Source organism: Scatophagus argus, chromosome 20 (genome assembly GCF_020382885.2).
Source record: "Scatophagus argus isolate fScaArg1 chromosome 20, fScaArg1.pri, whole genome shotgun sequence".
In the NCBI taxonomy this organism is placed as follows: Eukaryota; Metazoa; Chordata; class Actinopteri; family Scatophagidae; genus Scatophagus; species Scatophagus argus.
Genome location: NC_058512.1, coordinates 11,766,166 through 11,785,097, shown reverse-complemented (window position 1 = coordinate 11,785,097; position 18,932 = coordinate 11,766,166).

Genomic DNA, 18,932 nt, shown 5'->3' with positions numbered 1-18,932 from the left:
GGAAAACCTCAGAAAAACACTCCTCACAAATGACAAAATGATTGTAGTTTTGTCAATGTTGGCAAAATTGATAATCCTTCATTTCTTTTCTTCAGGAACTATGGTGCCAAACTGAGCTACACTACCTTATGGAGTTATTTAAGGACAATAGTGCAGAGGAAGTGAATCGGCCCCACTCGTCTTTTTAAACACCCTTCATCTCTTTAAAAATTTTATTGTCCAATTTACAACAGTAATTCTGCTTCCTTTGGGGTTACAGATAATATGCAGAAAACCTTGACAGGAAATTATTTGTAGCCCTGAAAAGTAAAATAGGGAAAACTTTTTTTCTCTGTGGGGAGGTAAAATATGTGTTGAAAGTAAATACAGAGAGCCTTGTATTACAAATCTAATATGTTGTAGCGTGTGTGTTACAATAACGCTACATAATTGTAAATGGAAAGTAACAGGTTCAATGTAGACTTGATGAAGTGTTTCTGATCAAGACCTCCTCTGTGGCCACCGATATTGATTGACAATGTCAATAAACAAATTGCTAATCACACAGCACTGTCTGAACAGAGGTGGTCTCCAATCAATTTACATGTTTGACAGACTGACAGAAGCTAAACAGGCTGTTGTATTTTCTTTGATCGTCTTGGTGGGTTCTCTGTTTGATTCTGAACACCCGACTTCATCAGCTCTGCAGGAAACAATAGGCTACAGGCAATGACAACAGCGATCCAATCCGCAGTGCCTTTACTCCAAGAGAGCATAATCACAGAGTGTGAACTCTTTCATGAAAGTTGTTTTCTCCCTGACTTTTCCGTTCTGTGTGCCTTTCTCTCGCTCAGACATACAGACACGTTTGTAACAATGGATTGTACATCCATGTGCAGAATGCTCACTGAAACTAAAATCATCTATTTTCTTCAAAGTACCTCCTTCTGCACTGTTAGTCGGCTGTGCATGACTCAGGGAGCATTTGGAGTTTACCGAGGAATGCAGGCTGCCCAGCTCTGTTAAGTTACAGTTTGCTGAGGGGTGAAACAAGACTAGATAAATTTTTAAAAAAGAATGTCAATGTAGGTTCTCAGCATCCACGTCATTGTAGTTGAAGTACCAGAAGCAAAGGCAAACGGATATCTTAAAAAAAAGAATGTTTGATTATTAAACGTCTTAAATGATTTCTAATCACAATAGGCCCCATTTTTAAATATATTGTAGATTTGTATCCCATGCAGCCAATAAAAAGCAAGACACAAATAACATGCAATGTAGCATGTTTCCATCATGTGGCAATCATGTTTATGTTCAAGCAAATTTCCCTTTTGCTGAAGGGGAGCAGGCGGCAGAACGGCACCCCTTCACCCCCCCGCCCCACTGAAAACTTGTTTCTGTGGATTATAAACGTTGAACACCCAGGAAGTTGTTGAACAAAGAGAACTCTTCAGGACAAACACAGGATGTAGAGAAGCTCATCTGTACCTACTGCAAATCTGCCTGTTATTATAGCGCCATATTCGACAGTGTCATGTTTTTGGAGAGAACACTTGCGTGAAGAAAAATCACTTAGGTCTCCTGGAAATGCACCCTCCATCTACCGCACTCTGCTGTTGGCAATTTTCTTGCTACTCTTTCACTATGAGGGGAGTCCAGGTACCACTCAACAAAATCACAACTGTTTGAGGTTCAGGCTCCACAATAGCGGAAAAAGCTTCCCTTTGAAATCAGGACAGCAGGACATGTAGTATATATAAGTATCAGGCCTACTTGTGCTTTGCTTTTGCTTAATTCTTGCAGTTTTTGATTTGTATCCACGTGGTTGAATTCAGTGGTTTATGATCAAATTCCTGCAAAGCTAACTCACCCAGCCTCAGTTTTTGTTTGGTGATAATTAACAGATGTTAACATGTTAAACTAAGGTCTTTCTTTTCTGAAGAATGTCACGTCATTATGCGCCAAACTAGCAGCAACCACCTGGAAATGTTAAATTTAAAATGCAAAATGTACAGTGCACACTGGAGCAAATCAAATTAGTGTTTTTGGTGTGTTATGATGGGTGAAGAAATTTCAAACAAGCTTATATCTCCACTGAGGACATTTCCAATGGAGCAGATGCTGGATGACTATGTAATTTTCCCCTCACTTTAAAAAACATAAATAACTGAACAGAGGAGTAAGCAGCAGGGAGTAGAGGCCAGGCAGACTGCTTCACTTCTCACAGATGGCTGTGAGTCTGCTACATCGATCGAAGACTTGCATTTTGGGCTTTGTGTTTATTATCATTAGGTGAGCTGACAAGACCCAAGCATTGTTTTTATTTCTCTGCTCTATTCCAAATACAAACGGTATTTGTCGACTTCTGGGAGAAGACATGCTTCATTGCTGTCCCTTCAATTTGCTCATCATGGGAGTAAGATACAAAGGAGATTCATGAGTAGCTGCGCTGCTAAAATGTCACAGAAGACATAGTGTGTTTATTAATTAAAGCAAATAAATAGTCAGGGTTTTCTCTTGTTGCCCTGAAACAAAATTCGACAGAGATGCAAGAGAGCAAAAGAGCAACAGTTTGACACAAAATATTATTTAAACTCTTCAGCCGTAAAACAGCAGCGTCTCCTGTAATTATACTGAAAGTACTCAGCTGTGTCGTAGAAGCTGTAGCATCATCCTTTTATCAGGCAGCAGGTTTTAATATGAAGCCAAACAAGTTATTTCTTGAGAGGAACTTTACAAAATGTACCCTAAAGTTGCCATGTACTACTATTACAGCAGTGCATTACTGAAACTTTCTAACAAAACTTTTCTAACCTTGCATTAAGGTGCATTAGCCATCAGTTCACAGCATCAAATCACATTGTGAAACTCATACTTTGCTGGTCTGCTTATCAACACAAATAGCAAAATATTTCTGTATTATGTATTTAAGACTAATTCCTTGAACTTTTATTTAATGATACACATTATTATTTATTTTTATCCAGATTTATTGCACTGGCTGGTAGGTGGCAGAATAAACCATCTGAGCCTATGGTAATACAGTACCTGCTGTTGGACTGATAGCTTGTTTTGTTAAATCTTGCAGGAGAAATAATAAAACTGTGTATGTTTTTCCATCCCTAATGTCATCGTGGTTCTGAATGGTGTAATGCATTCACAGTAATTATAGCTATAAATGCCCCTTAAACGCCCATTTATTGTTCATAATGAATGTGCTGAACAAGGTACGGAAGACAGTGTGCATTGCTTAAAAAATAATGTTACTAAAAAGGTGAACAGCAGAGACAGAAAATAAATGAATAGATAAAAAGTATTACTGCTATTCTATAATCGTTCCTTTGAGAGACAGCTGAGTTATTTTCAACTTTGTCTCTTTTTTTTATTTTCTTTATCTCTCCCTCTGCTTTGTTGCCTCAATTGGTGTATTTTCTCTACTTGTTGTGTATCTCCATTGTCTCTATTTTTGCACATCTTTTGCCATCTTGTTTGGCTGTATTTCTTTTTGTCTCTCATCTATTTTTGGTTGCAATTGGTTCTTCTTCTCTTCTCTTCTCTTCCCTTCATCTGCCTCTGTCTGACAGATGAGAATGTAAGTTTGTTCTTTGCTCACTTTGTGCCGAATTTTGCCAGATGGAGGACGTCATGTGCATATACAGTGTATATACAAGCAGAAAGAAAATAGAAGTCATATTTCTATTTATCACATCAATCTTTCTACAATAGGTAACGTAATGTGTTCATATATTTATATGAGCTGGCTTTGTTTTCAAATGGCTTGAGGTAGCAGCTGCCAAGTGAGAGAACACTTCACTTTTTGGACATTTTTCAGCCAGAAACTGGGTATTTTTAATGAGCCATCAGGACAATTTCCAGCCGTGATTGTGGGGACAAACCATTTAAGCCAAAACATGATCTTTTCCTGACCCTAACCAAGTGGTTTTTGTGCCTAAACCTAACAAGACATTAACCACATCTTTGTCACAACATAAAACTGAAAAATGAACAGAAAGAAATTAAAGTTTCAACATAACTGGTAGAAACATACCTTAAAACAACATCCATTTTGGTAAATAGGTTGATAAAATGCCACCCTAACACCAACTGTTATAATTACACTGTAACGTTCATTTTTAGTATGAAACGCTGCAGCAAAACGCAAACTTTAGGTTCAGAAGATGCACAGTGTGTCTTTACTGAAAAACTTAAGTAGAAATACAAGTTGAGGACAGTTTGCAGAAAGCTGTGTTTACTATTGACTGTGTGTTTCTCTGATGCCAACAGTCACTCTCATGGGGTCGCTAATGTTACTGTTGGAGCTGCTCTGTGCTTTCCATTTCACACAAGGCAATTGTTTACCCAGTGTTTACAACCTCTTCTCACCTCTATCTTTTCCCTTTTCTCTCACCATCTCATTCTTTTCTCTTTCTTTTTTTCCTTGTTTTCCCTCTGTCATTCAGTCTATCATCTCACCAGTAATGGAGTGGTTGTCATCCATGGTTCACCCTGTGTGACAGGTGTGTGTGATGAGTGCTTAGTGTTGCCCATCGTTGTCCCTGTCACCGCTGTCTCCTCTGCTCTCACGGTATTCCAAATGCAGGCGGGCAAATTCATATCAACACACTGAAATCGGTTTGTGATTGGCTTCTTGTACTCCCACTGCTAGGTAATACACGCAGACACACAGGAAGTAAATGATCCAGGATTTAGATAAATAAAAAGGGGTTAGATACTGAATAATCCCATGACTTGCTACTTCATAAACCAATCAACCAGAAGATTGAAAAGGACTCTGTCTCCTGTGGACTCATTTCCATCATCATCAGCTTCCTCTCAGACACACCAAGGGTTTGAATATTGTTTACAAAATCTGCAGCAGTTGTGGATGTTTTGGAACAGTGGCCAGTGACAACCAACAAGAGCTTGTGATGAAAGTACAAAATCTACTCAAACCACAACACAGTTTAATAATTTCTGGGCCTTTGTAACAAATTCTCTACATACTACAATTCTCTACATGAATGTGCTTCCTCCTTCTGCTATTTTTTTTTAAAATTTACTTCAGATGAAAGACATGTTTCTGAGTTTGTGTTCCCGAGAGAGTAAATGTAAAGATTAAAGTGTCATGGAGCTACATCCAGGTGAATCTTTTAATGGGCAACCCTGCATCTGTGGATTCAGTGCTTAAATGATACACCTCTCCATCAACAGCAAGAGCAGAAACATAGGCACTTAAATGTGAGGGCAACAGAGATATTATATTGTTCCAGTGGCGTAATTTGCAGTCAGCATAACTGCAAACACTGTTGTAGCTGTGCAAACACGTGCAGTAAGGCGAGCATACTGTGTATCCACCATACTTTGATCTATTTCTGTTTGCAGACAGATGGATATATCTGTATAAACTGCTGCTGAGGTAAGATGGTCAGGATCATTGATGCGAGTATGGAATCATGTGGTGCAGCTTCACCTTTGACTTTATTGTGCTCTGGGGGAAAATTCTGCACTGCAGCCAGGCCAAACACAAAAAACGGAGATATTTAGGCACTCATAAAATACATAAAACATGAATACATCAAGTGACAAGAAACCTCACTACATCTAGCATACATCTAGCATCATCAGTCCCTGTAGTTGTATGGAAAAGTTATCATCAACTGAGTAATCAAGAGTATTTGAAATTTTAGTGGCTTAAGAGATAAAAGAAAATGTTCATCCTGTTAGACTTTGCCTTCAGTAGTCTATATCAGCACTGCAGCCGGGCTCAAACTCTCCAAACAGAGGATGTAGAGGACACTGTTAAATAACTCGAGCCTTTTAAATTGCTCTCTCACGAAAAGTGTGAGCGATCAGGCAGTTAAACACCAATGATTTTACAGGCCACTTTAGCTTTGGATTTGTGCTGCAGAACTACAGAATGCTGGGAAAAAAAAAACCACACATTCCTCTACAAGGTTTCAAAGGCAGAGGTACTGAGGTATAAAATTGTCAGGTATGTGGGAGTTTTGATCAAATGGGATCTCCTGTAAGATGAAGCACTGAGGCTTGACACTCCACTTAATCTAAAATGACAGTGCCGCCTTTCGTCAACCTGTCACAAATGTACACCCAAAACACTTGCACACAAACACAGCTATACAAACCCTCCTGTAGAAAGCTATTGCAGATGCAATTCCAAATCATGTTTAATTACTAAGACTTTATCTGTCACTTTCACCTGAAAAATACAGGGCTGTATCTTATGCACGGCGCAAAGTGGTACATGGCAGGTCACTACTGGTTTCCACCCACATTGTGCAATACTTTTGCCCATCTGTGTGACAAAGACTGTTGGTCTTAAAATGAAGTGCTTTTAGACGCATTGTTGGTGCATTGTTATCTTCAGGCAGCAGAAAGCAATTGCATTGACCAACAAAAACCTGGTCTAGAGTCAGTGGTGCAGTAGTTTTGCTTGCTATTTAAAGGAAACCTAATTCAAAAAATAAGAGCTTCACAATGTGTTTACACACCAGAGGTGCACAGATCTGCTCTGATATCATCTGAATCCGCATTCAGAGAGATTTTAGAGGTTTAAAGAGCGAATCTAAAAGCTGTAAACTTGAAATGACAAAGGAAACTTTAAATCTCTGAAATAAACATTTTTTTAGACAGCTCTGATGGAGCTGTTTTCCTCCAAACTGTATGAGCCTGGACTGTGTGTGACCTTTTACATGTGTAGAAAAACACAGAACATTAATTTACATCAGATCCAAACTGATCCTATATATGTATAAATAATAAGTGTAATTAAGTTGCATGTGAAAATTTTTATGCCCGGTCCATGCATGGACTGCAATCTGCACATCACTATAATGCACAGCAGCCCTCCATCCCCTCCTTAGCTACATATCAGTGCATTTGCAGTGCAGTGGAGTTTTAGATGGGGCAGAGGACTGGGAGATGCTGTAGATTGTTTAAAAAGGGCCCACAGTTTTTTCTCTTTTATTTTACTTTTATACACAGCTTAATATGGAGTAAAATTAACCTGCTGCTTAGGTAATCATTGCTGATGGTTAACAAGCAAAACACAATATATTTAGACTTTAAACCTGAACTGGACCTGGTAATGACCATTCACCCCAGTCCTGGAATTTTACCCACTCACTTACTCTGCTGGTAAACAGCTGACTGCAAGCAGAGAGACAAAGTTCAGTAGCTTGCTCAACTGTGAAATAGACTTCAAATTGCACGTAATTACTGCATAATGAGCTCAATGTGTTCTATACAAGACCCCTACAATCATATTGAATTAATTAAAGTTTTAATTACCAAATCACTGTGGGGTATTTGTATGCTAAAAAGGATTGAGAAGTTTTGATCCTAGCCATTTTAGGCCCCCATCTAAAACTTTTTCTCATTTGCATAATTCAAACTAATAGAATAGCATGGTATTTGAGGCTGATGCAAAATAATAGTATCTTGAACCATATATTAGCGTAGTCCATGTCTGCATCAATCTTATTTGCCTGCCCATATTGATAGATTTTATCAAGATCGTTACCGATTGTGGGCATCTCATTGCAGTAGAATCATAAGTTTTCAACATTTAGAGAGTTATTTACACAAAACATGTTTAACAGGTGTTTGTAGGGATCTTTTTGACTTTATGTTGGCTCCACAATTTGAGAAAACAAACCACCAATGAGATCCCTGAATATACAAACAGATTCTACCATTTTATCATGTCACCTCACCGCTTGGTGACTGTGGTTAAAGGACATTAAAAGATCATGAAAATGTAGCTAAAAGTTATGTGTGAAAAGCTCAAACATGGTGAATAACAATGACAAACTAAATGAAAAGTCACTTTGTTTTTATCTTGTTTGAAAGTGTTTCAACCTTGACACGATGGTAACTCTGCGATACTCCTCAGTGGGTTTACTTCGGTTAATGCCTTGTGAACAGCAGCAGACATACAAATTATGCTTGTACATCTGACAGTGACATTAAATAAATAATTTGTGTCTTATTTTTAAAATAAATTAGCAGATAAAACCTTTTCTAGAACTAATTTATCAGAATGCTCAGAATTACAGTTTGAACTAATGCACTACACTTTACAGACACTTTACAGCCTGCCATTTTACTTTAGAGTCTGACTGACTTTGTCGATGTGAGAAACATAGTAGCACCACTCAGCAGCTGTCAGTATTGATGCAAAATCTCAATTTATGGCTCACTATTGAGCAAACAATTGTGTTTCCATTATATAGGTCGTTGTGAAGTGAGTGCACAGTGAAATAATTTTCAACACCTGATTGAGAACAACACATTTGAAATTGTAATAGAATTTTGTACATTGAGGCTGCCTGTTATTTTGTAGATATCACAGGGGCCCAAAACAGTAAGGAGTGCAATCAAGAGATAAAGGAGTGCTCTGAGCCAAGTCACAACAGTACACATGGGGTGAAATCTGTCATTCTGCAAGAGATGACCCTTTTTCCAATCTGCTTGGATGCTAATAAATAAATCTGCTTCAATATGCGGCTTTAAAGAATCACTTCATCACTGTCGTAGAGTGACAGGCCTGTTTTACACTGAGATTCTCTCTGGAGATCCAAATCAGCTACCCAAGACCCCGACCCCGCAGCACATCCCGCCCACCTCATCACACAACTCCCCTGAATATAAAGATCTCAATTATTCAACATGTTCAAACAATGACATGTCCCCCAACGTAGTCCAGGTAATGAAATCCATTACTTAAGAAGTTGTTGCTCCGGCCCTCTTTTCTCTTTTATTGTTCCCCATGATCTGAGCTCTCTACTTGCAGCCTCTTCTTGTAGTAACCTTGTATTAGGACACTGTGTCTGCTAAGGCTTTGAAATTGCCTTGTCTTGTTTCAGGTTATTTTCCACCCCCTCAAGTCAGTGGTAGATTTTTGATTTACCGATGTTGTTGCCATGGAGGTGTAATGTGCAGCACAGAGTACAAGGCAATGAAAAGAAGGGAAGTGAGATGAGAAGTACTTTCCGTTGTGCTCTTTGTATGTAATTAAATTGTTTTTCGTTTTGTCATTCTTTCATTCTGATGGTATATGCTCACAGATAGTTCTGAAGTGGGAACAGTACTGTTAACATTGAGTGCTGAAATAACATTCAGAATCAAAACAGAAGTTTTGCTTATCAGTTGCAAGGTTGCCAGTTGCAACTGGGGGAGTGGCACAATGATACCTGATAGCTGTACCAGGTGCGTTCATAAACGCATCATCCAAAGTGTCATTCTGGATTTCAGAGTACTCAGGATATCCTCTGGACAGACAGAGAGGTCATGTCAGATTTTTATTTAACCTTACAGGCTGTCAATAACACTTCAGCAGTGGGATTGGTAAGGATTTGTTCTATTTTAAATTTCAATCATCATCATCATCATAGGGTTTTCAAAACATTGCTGTTGCACATACCAGAAGTAAGAGATGATAGTGGGGTACAGGATTATGTAGGTTAACAAGATATTGTTGCTACAGTTTGCGAAACTTGAAGTTACTAGTGCAGCAGTGGCATAATGTCAATCCACAACATAAACATTAACAATGATGAGGTCCCTAATATTTGTGAGGTGCTGAGGATCTCAGAGCACTCTGGGAGAGGGGATAAAGAGTCATGTTATAGTGAGCCACCTGGCCACAAGATGCATCTGTTCACCATAAAACAGAGAGCAGGGTGGGTATCACTCACAAAATGGCAACTCAAGGCAAGGTGGTTTTTCTAATATATTTGGTCAGTGCCCAACATGCAAGTTTGATGTCCTCTTTGAGTATAAAGAGCTCTTTAATGAGTAAAAAAAGAGTGAACTCAAAAAGGAATATACTGTAGCTACTGTCTATAACCTAGGAAAATACAGGTTGAAAAAAAGGTCTACTTTAAATGGCAGTATCCCGTTGACAAAATTTCTACATTGGAAGGATTATTATTATTTTTTCATTTCATTATTTAAATAAATTAAAATAACCTATTTTGAACAAGAAAATGAATTTATAAAGGGGGCAGTTGTTGTAACTTTAACTGTAATCGTTTTTCAGCTGTATGTTTCAGTTTAAGTGTGTTTTGTTCTTGTCCGTTTGTAAACTTCTGGCTTGTTCTTCAGTCCCTGGTCTGTAATTTGATTTAGCCCATAGTTCTCTGGGATACATTCATGATAGAAGTGAAGTCCTCAGGTTCACATTCTTTGTTGAGCCCTGTAGACTGAAGACAGTTTTATCACTACTGTATTGAGGAATTAGTAATTTGAAAGGTACTACTGTGATGATTTGCTTCTCTGTGTACTTAAAAGGACCCTTGTGAACACAGAAGATGAAGTAAATTTTACACAGAACATCCATAAGAGAGAGTTATGGCTTTACTGCAAGAAATCAATTACTTATGCTTCAGGCAAAAGTTGATGTATCACTGGGAGGTGTTGTAAGTCTTTCAGCGTATGCTCTGAGGTGATTAATTAAAACAGTTCAGCCGTGGGGGGCTGATTGGTGAGTGGTTTAACTGTCAACAAACCCGCTCATGTATTTGATATGTGCAAGGACATTTATGTGCGAAATCCAGGAACTGAAGTTGAGAATCAGAAAGAAGTATTTTTTTTTCTTGTGTTTGAACAACCTGCTATTCACCATCTCCAAGGTACTATAGCTCAGGCATCATAAAGTTGATCAGTAAGTTCTCCATGACCCCGACTGCATTCCTCGAGGGATTGTTTGGAAGGTACGGGGTGCCATTGCTGCTGCTGCAAGCCATATGTGCCCTTTATGCTCGCTCACATTCTTGGCATTGAGTCAAATTCAAAGTGAGCCCTGGATTCCAAAAAAGGATTGCAATATCTGAAGAGTGCATCCTTCAATGATATGAGGGTGGCATTTTGTCTTTCTGAAAATAATGACACACTGCTTCTGGCCTGATTGAACTGTGACCTTGATAGTGCTTCTCAGTGTGAGACAGTGGGGATAAAATGAGCACCTTGAAATGTTGAGTGGTTCTACAAATGTTATGCTGCACTCTTAAGGAGGGGTGTGATACTTGTGCCAAATGAAGGATTTTAAGTATTTTATGCTCTTTAATGTTCTTACTCATGGGTGTGGATTAAATGTATCATGAGATTAACGGCCATTTAGGCGTAAATGTTGTAATACCATGACTCCAGCGCTGAATTAGACCATTTTGGTAAACAAAACTCTGACTCACAAAGCAGTAGTCCTGATGTAATGATTATTCTATCTCCAGTCCCTCACCTAACAGGCTTTGGCAGGTGATCAACAGAATGAGAGCATTTCTTACTTGAGTAATGATAAATAAAAAGTAAATAAAAAATTGAGACTACTTTTTTTTCCCCAAGCAGAAGAAATATTACATGCTACATGGTTTGATCACAAAATTTTCTGAAAATGTGTCTTTTTCATCTTTGGAAGGATAAAGAAAACAGGGCTTTTCTGTAATTTCTTTTTTTCCACCATGAATCAAATCCTGCACTGGAAACATAAAGGAGAAAACAATGAAACCTCTGCACATTCGCTCTACAACACCCTGTTGTAGCGGTAGAATTTCATCTGAGATCAGCAATCGTACAATTTTTATGTTTTTACTGTAATAACTTTATTAAATGCAATGGTTCTCCCGAGCCTTCGTTGCAGAAAGGTGACCATCTGCAGATGAAAATTACTAACGGTGTTATTCAAGCTTCAGGGACACCTATTAAAGCTGACTGTGATATCTGAAAAGTTTAAAAAGAGATGTTTACCCTTCAGCTGGGAAAGCTATCCTGTTTTTCCCTTAAATTAGATAGCACCTCTGCCAACTGCCCACTTGTTTATTTGTGTTAACATAGCCTTTGGTGCTGGGGTTGAAGCCAGCAACGGTAAACAGAGGCATCATTGAGAATCATGTCTGTTAATGAGCAGACTACTTATTTAATTTTCTTTCAGTCATCACCAGTTTGTCCCATTCTAATTCACAAAAAAAAGGGAATTTATTTGGTATGAATGTTTTACTGGATTTTAGAATAAATGGTGCTATCTGTTTGGGGTGGTTAAAAACCTCTCTGGGTAAACAGAGTGTAAAAAAGGGTATGTTCACTCTTTACTCCATCTGTCACCTGTCTTGGGGATGGATTTGTCACTGTTTATGTCACACGAGAGAGGCAAGTTCAGGAGCAGTATCTCACCTCCACTCCCAGTAACAACATAATGTGTCTCCAATGTGTCCTTATGCCATCAAAAGCAACATAAGAACAGTGTACTGCACAGAAAATAGAGGACATAGTTGCACAATGTATTATATGCAATTCTGTGATATACAAGTGATGTGCACCTAGAAGAAATAGTGCCTGAATTCTGTGTCTTGTTGACAACAGAGATGTGTGTCTGACCACAAAGGTCTTGTTTCTCATGCCATTTAGAACATCTTACCAATTTGTACCTGTACATTCAAGATTTGTTGACTCTGCAGTGTTGTAGTCCTGCTTTTCAGTGTTCAGTGGCTAAAATGGCAGTTTCTTCATTAACAACTGCAAGCTTGTAACCTAAGATTGAGTGTCTGCCTTATATTTAAGCTAAGACACACTGTACCAAAACAAGACAACAGCTTAATGCCAGACTTATCTAGGTCAAAATGAAATATGAAATGTTCATTCATCGTTACATCCGTCCTGAATTTTATTATATCTCATGACCATAAAAAGAAAAGTTGTCACTGTCAAACTAAAAAAAAAAGATCCAAAATTTAATTTGAGTTCAGGGTTAAATCATGCATTCCCATTTGCACACCCTGGCAGGGGTTACTATGCTTCTGATAGTGCTGTCTACTGAGGTATACCAGCCAAATGATGCAGCAGTGGAATATTTTCCATTGTTTGTTATGGAGTTGTTTGGCTGACCTCTGCAAAAGAGCTGAGGGTGGTAGAGTGGCACTGAGTGAGAAGTGTAAAGTGTGCACAGAGAAAGTAAAAAGACTGAGTGAAAACATAGCGGTTAGACTTTTTTGTCAGTTGAAAGGGCGGCAGTCTGAAGTCTGATTTTCTGGCATGATGGAAATAGTATTTTCACTGTGCTAAAGTGTTATCTGTCCTTGTTCTCTCATTAGACTATATTTGAATACTCTTAGTACACTACATAGGAAGATTAATGGCTGAAAATGCTATGTAAACTATGTGATTTAAAGGCTCAAAACATATCAGGCTTTTCACATATTCCATGATGTATGAATAGCATTCAACATATTTGTTAGATTTTGATACACACAGCATTTGGTGAATACAAATCAGACATGGTTTTCACAGTGGACCTGTAAGTCCTCAGGTGCCTCTGTAGTCTGAATATCAAGATGCACATATTTAGCATCAGTTCCTTATTACCTGTGCCTAACACAACTCTGAACATGATCATTATACAACCCAGCTTGAAAGTAGGTTTACTGAGACTCTTATCCTTTAGTGATCAAAGATCCAATGTTCAATGTTCAATGTACAGCAAAGCAGCCAGCACCAGCAGGATACCAGCTAAGGCCAGCTTCCTTCAACAATGATACGCACTGCACTTTGCAGGGGGGCTCTGTGGCTGCAACAAGATGTTCTTGACATTCAAACCTGTTGACCACCTTGGTCTTTCAGGTTTGGAATCTGCATGTTCTCGCAGTGTTGGTGTTGGTGTCTTGTCTCTGCCTGTTGCAGTTCAGTGCAGGTAAAGTAAAGCTGAAACTCAACAAATCACTTACCAGTTCAGAATAATTACAGATAAGTGAGACTTCATTGAATTTCGAATTCAGGACTTTTCCCACTAAAAGATTAGTCACTGTGTCATATTTGTTTAGAGATAATGTTTGACATTCCGGTGGGTCCATCAGCTTTTAGAATTCTAATGCTAACTAATATTTTTTTCCACTTTTGCTTACACATATCCCTAAAATCATATGACACTCTCCAGAGAGAAAGCTAAAAGTTATTTCATTTTGTATGTTTGCACTGCTTAATACCAGTGTTAGGTCAGAAATTACTAGTCTGTTGGTAGGCAGCATTTATAATCCTTGATCAAGCCAAAGTTTTATATGCTGTGTGTGGACTGAAAACTTTTGAGGCATGAAAGACACTCAGTTTTTAAATTCAGCCACAAAGAGTTGACAAGGTCTTAGTCACTGCTTAACTAACATCTCAATCGAATAAATCTTCAAAACACTGGGCAGAAAAGGATGAAAAGAGAGGCTTTTGCTGTCATCTCTGGGGATTGCGATAATGTGTTTTTCAAATAGACTGTAATCTGAAGTGGGAAATTGTCTGTTGTCTCATGAAACAAAACTTTGTGATGAAAAGAATTGAGAAGGGAGTAGCAGATGTACTGGCCGTAATCCAGTTAAGGTCCCCACAATATTTGGAATTAGTGCAGTGTTATTAAATATTGCCAATATATATACCCATGTGTAATTACTTTAGGTTGCATTGATTTAATTAAGCAAGCTAAAAAAAAATTCTCCATTCTATGCTGTGTGTAACTAATTTTCATTTAGCTCAGTTCGTCGTAGATTAACTGATTTGTTGAAGCTTTTTAGAGGTTTACTCTTTGCCTTGCTAAACTATTGATAAAATGCTTGCTATGAAGATGATTTAAAAGTTAACAAAGGAGATGGATATGAATTTCCTCAGTCACTAAACCCATGAAATGTATGGTTGTATTTAAAAAATAAAAAAAAGTTTGCACTTAAAAATGTGAATCTGTGTTTTTTTGTTTTTTTCTCCACAATTTTTGCGAAAACAACTTTCTTTTGCTCTGCCAATGTACATTTTCTACATTGAGTTTCTCCTGCCACTACGGTCAGTGGATGAATATCTGCTATTGTGTTGTCTTTGTACAACTGGTAACAGACCCCAGCAGGAGCACAGATAACAACGTAGAATTTGTATTGCCTTTGATTTAAATTATTCATAAAGGAAGGGAATTGTTTTTTAGAAAATGCAGGAAATTTTCATCTTATGCAGCCCTGTATTGTCCACAGTTTAACGTCAAGTTCGATCCACAGCTAAAGCCTCTTCAGGTCAAGCCACATAATTAAACAAAATACATCAAAAAGTTAGCTTATTTTACAGTTTTGCCGCACATTCATCCCAGAATGTGAATTTAATTAAAAAGGCGTTGCTATTATTAATGTAAATCAGAAACATGTTTCTGATGTTTGTTTGGTTCCAGCATCTTTCCACAGCAGAGGTTTCACCCAGTTTAGAGACCTCAGCATGGGAGATATGTGAATCCTTAGCTTGGCAAACTGCATGCATGTGACTGTGATATTGGAGGGCTGACAGAGACAGAAAAAAAAGAAAAACTTCAACAGTCTTTCCTTCGCTTACTTTTAATTTCAGTGTGGGTAATAACAAACAGAGACAAACTAAACATAATCTCACATGCAAGAACATGCACCTGTTGGTGTGTGCTTGCTCAGGAACAAACACTAACACAGTGGCACACACATCTTTGAAAGCTCAGACAAACTACAAAGACATACACAAGGCAGTATAGACAAAATGAAATGAAAATCCCAAGAGTCCATTAAAACACCAGCAAACATTTCATGTGCCTTACATTTACATGGAAGACTGGAAGACATAAGTCGAGAAGAATGTGTTGGTGTTGTGTTGAGAGACGTCAGTGAGCTGTGCTTTGTGGCATCTCCAGTGTTTTTAAGCTGAATGCATCTGAATTCATCTCTTTCTTTTCCTTTAGCCACAGCTGCGGCAGCTGAAGGCCAAGCATGATGCTTGTGAGATCTTATAGCTTCCCAAGTTGAAAATTTGGCTACATGCACATTTACAGCAACAAGTTCAACTTAATTATATGAAGTTCCTTCATCAGTCCAAACTCTATTTTGGAGAATCTTGACCATTCTGACCCATTGAGAGGTCGGCCACTTCATTCCTGTGCTACATTTCTCCTGTTAAATGATCTGATTCATGAAGCACAAAGCAAATCCATGATAATATTCATCATGAGTGGCCTCCATCTTTATTTGTAGCCACTATCATCAAAGCCCTACAGTACCAAAGAAAATGCTGTTATGTGCTGTTTTTATAGTACTGTGACAGCAAGCTAACATAAGCTTCATTATTGTCTCATAGTAACAAACACATTATTAGCTGCTATCTTCCTTGAGAAAAATCAGAAACAATACTTTCTATTGTTTTTCTAATATCTGAATAATTTCTATTTTTGCCATCCGAACTTTGTTTGAACAGACCGTTTTCAAAATGTTTGATGAATACTCTACCTTACTGAGTGCTAAACTCAATGAAATAAATGACTTAGATGTGGTGTAATACAGTCCAGTTTTCCAAGTTCCTCTTTCCACAAATATAAAACAAATAAATATTTCTAGCAATTCAAAGTTACAAGCCTCATCTAAGTCTTGTATTCCTGTAGTCTTTGGCCTGAAGGGTGGACTAGCACATGAAGCACACGTTTGCTGAAGATGAAGCTTCAACAAAGCAATCAATCTTATTCTGAAAATAGATTGTGATACTGCGTATACAAAGTGTGTAACTGCACAACGGGTGTTCAGACAAACTGCAGCATTGCATCACTGATTAACAACAGTAGCCAGCAGAATGTCTATAAAGGTGAATCTCTTGCTGCTTCATTCTGTATTATAGAACATATGTTGCAATGGAATCATCCCTTCTGAATGACAATCATCCTTCAGGCCACTGTCAGGCAGAAGACTGGCTTACAAAAATATTGTATATGCTCAGTCTACATGTCCGACTTCCATATTCTTTGAGGTTTGGTACTGATTGTCAGTGAATATGTAAATGTTACATGTTACATGATTAATGAGGTGTGACTCTGTCCTTATTAATGAGTAATATCTATGGTAATGAAGAGATCACTTCATATATTCATCATTTGGACTGAACTGTTTGAATAAAACTCCATAAGTGCATACTGCATATGACAAGAGGGAGTTTTCTGTTTTCAAATACATCATGCAAGTAATTACATTTGTACACACAAGAAGATCCTCTAGACCAACAGTTAATAAAACTGATGCTACAGTGGTCCTTTAGGAATTAATTATCTGGAACAGTAGTAAAAATAAATGATTACTATTACTGATTTCAGTGTAAACATGTGCCACACGCTTGAAATTACTCAGCCTATGAAAAGCTTTAAAAACAATTTTCAGTAGTATTTGTGTCAAAAATGATAATAAAAATAACAAATAAAGTTTTGTTATTACTTGAGATCTGGGGAAATAATCATTGCACCACCTTCTGTCTAAAGTTGTTAACATTAAATCAGGTGTGCTCAGTTATTTTACCGGTTACTTTACCACTTTCTCACCTGGCATTTCCTGCTCTCTCTCTCTCTTTCTCTTACTTTGTCCTTCTTTTCTCCATCTTTTTCTCCTCTTCTTCACTGACAATCACACACAAACATCTTTTGTGCAGCTAGAAAATGAAAAAAATGCAATATGATAATAAATAAATAAAACAGATTATTTATAATGCAAATGAATGTCAGAGGAGGTTGGGGAAAATCCACATTTGATAACAACAGGCTCTATCAGTACACTGTTTAGTAATGTGAAAACATGGTGGAGTCCACTGCGATGAATGTGGTCAAAACAGTAGCTGACTTGGCTTCTTGAGTATTTATAATATAATGCAGTAGGAAAATGAAAGAGAATTATATCAATTTATAATATTACCCTGACTATTGGGTTGCTGTGGGTAATGCAGCATAGTACCTTCAAAACCTTACTTTCACCTGACTCTGGATGTTTTGCTGAGAAAAATAAAATAAAATGAAAAGATTGAAAAGAGGATTTATAATAGCCAGCGTCTTCACTGGCTCCAAATTCTGCACCTTAAAATATATAACAGCAAAATACAATACAGACTCGCACAAAGCTTATATGAAACAAGAGCACAAAGAAAATATTCTGTATTAATATTTCTTAAGGATGCTGAGGTGAAATTTTTGTGTGCTTGATAACTCCTGGAAAAGAGTCTAAAATCAGTGATCATCAGATAACATTCAGTATCAAATGGCCTTCCAGCCAGTAAGTGCAAAGGAGTAGGAGGGGATATGAGTCACACTGTGATGAAGACTGTGAACCAATTTATTTTATAATTTCTGGGATATTCTTTGTAAATTTACTCAGCCTTTCCTTGTAGGAGGGATTTTTTTCTTTCTATTTCTCATTGCTTTTCTGAATTTCTAAATCTCTATTTCTGAATAAATATTTTTTGGTAAATACACTTTTCTGTGTTTTCAGAATTATTTCCCTGAAGCCATGTTAAATTTAAACCACTTTATACTACAATTATATTAAATGATGAATATTTATTGTACAAATTTGTATCATCTTTGTTAATTTTACTATTGTTAGCATCAGCTCTCATATGGGAGATGTCTTAGGTTCCCTCCAGGTAAAACATGTGGATTATTGTCTAGAAATCTTGGTATGCTTGCTTGCACTTGTCCAAAGAAATTGTGGTGTCCTGGGTTATGTGTGTCTGCAGACTGCGACCTGTCTGTTTTGCCAGATCCAGTGGTCCCCTGAGTTAATGTAGATGGGTAATGTAGAGGCTTGTTGGTTTCCCATGCCAACTACCACTGAAGCAAAACCCAATCTGTTGTGCTACAGAACTCGTGCTGAGATTATCAAAGTTCAAGAATGCAATAATGCTGCTATACCATATAGAAAATGTATATTTGGTTCACCAAGAGTTCACAGTCCTAGCAGGGTGTTTGCTTTGAGAGAAGTGAATATGATCTGCAGTTTGTTTTCTCTCTCAGCAAAGTGGTAGTGGCACCGACAGTATCTGGACATGTGTTGGAAAAGCATGAGAGCTTGTTGTTACGCTCAGTATTTCTGGCTCAGCTCTAACAGTAACATTTGTGGGAATTGAAACCAGCCTGAGCCACTTGCCAACCTTGGCAAAAATAA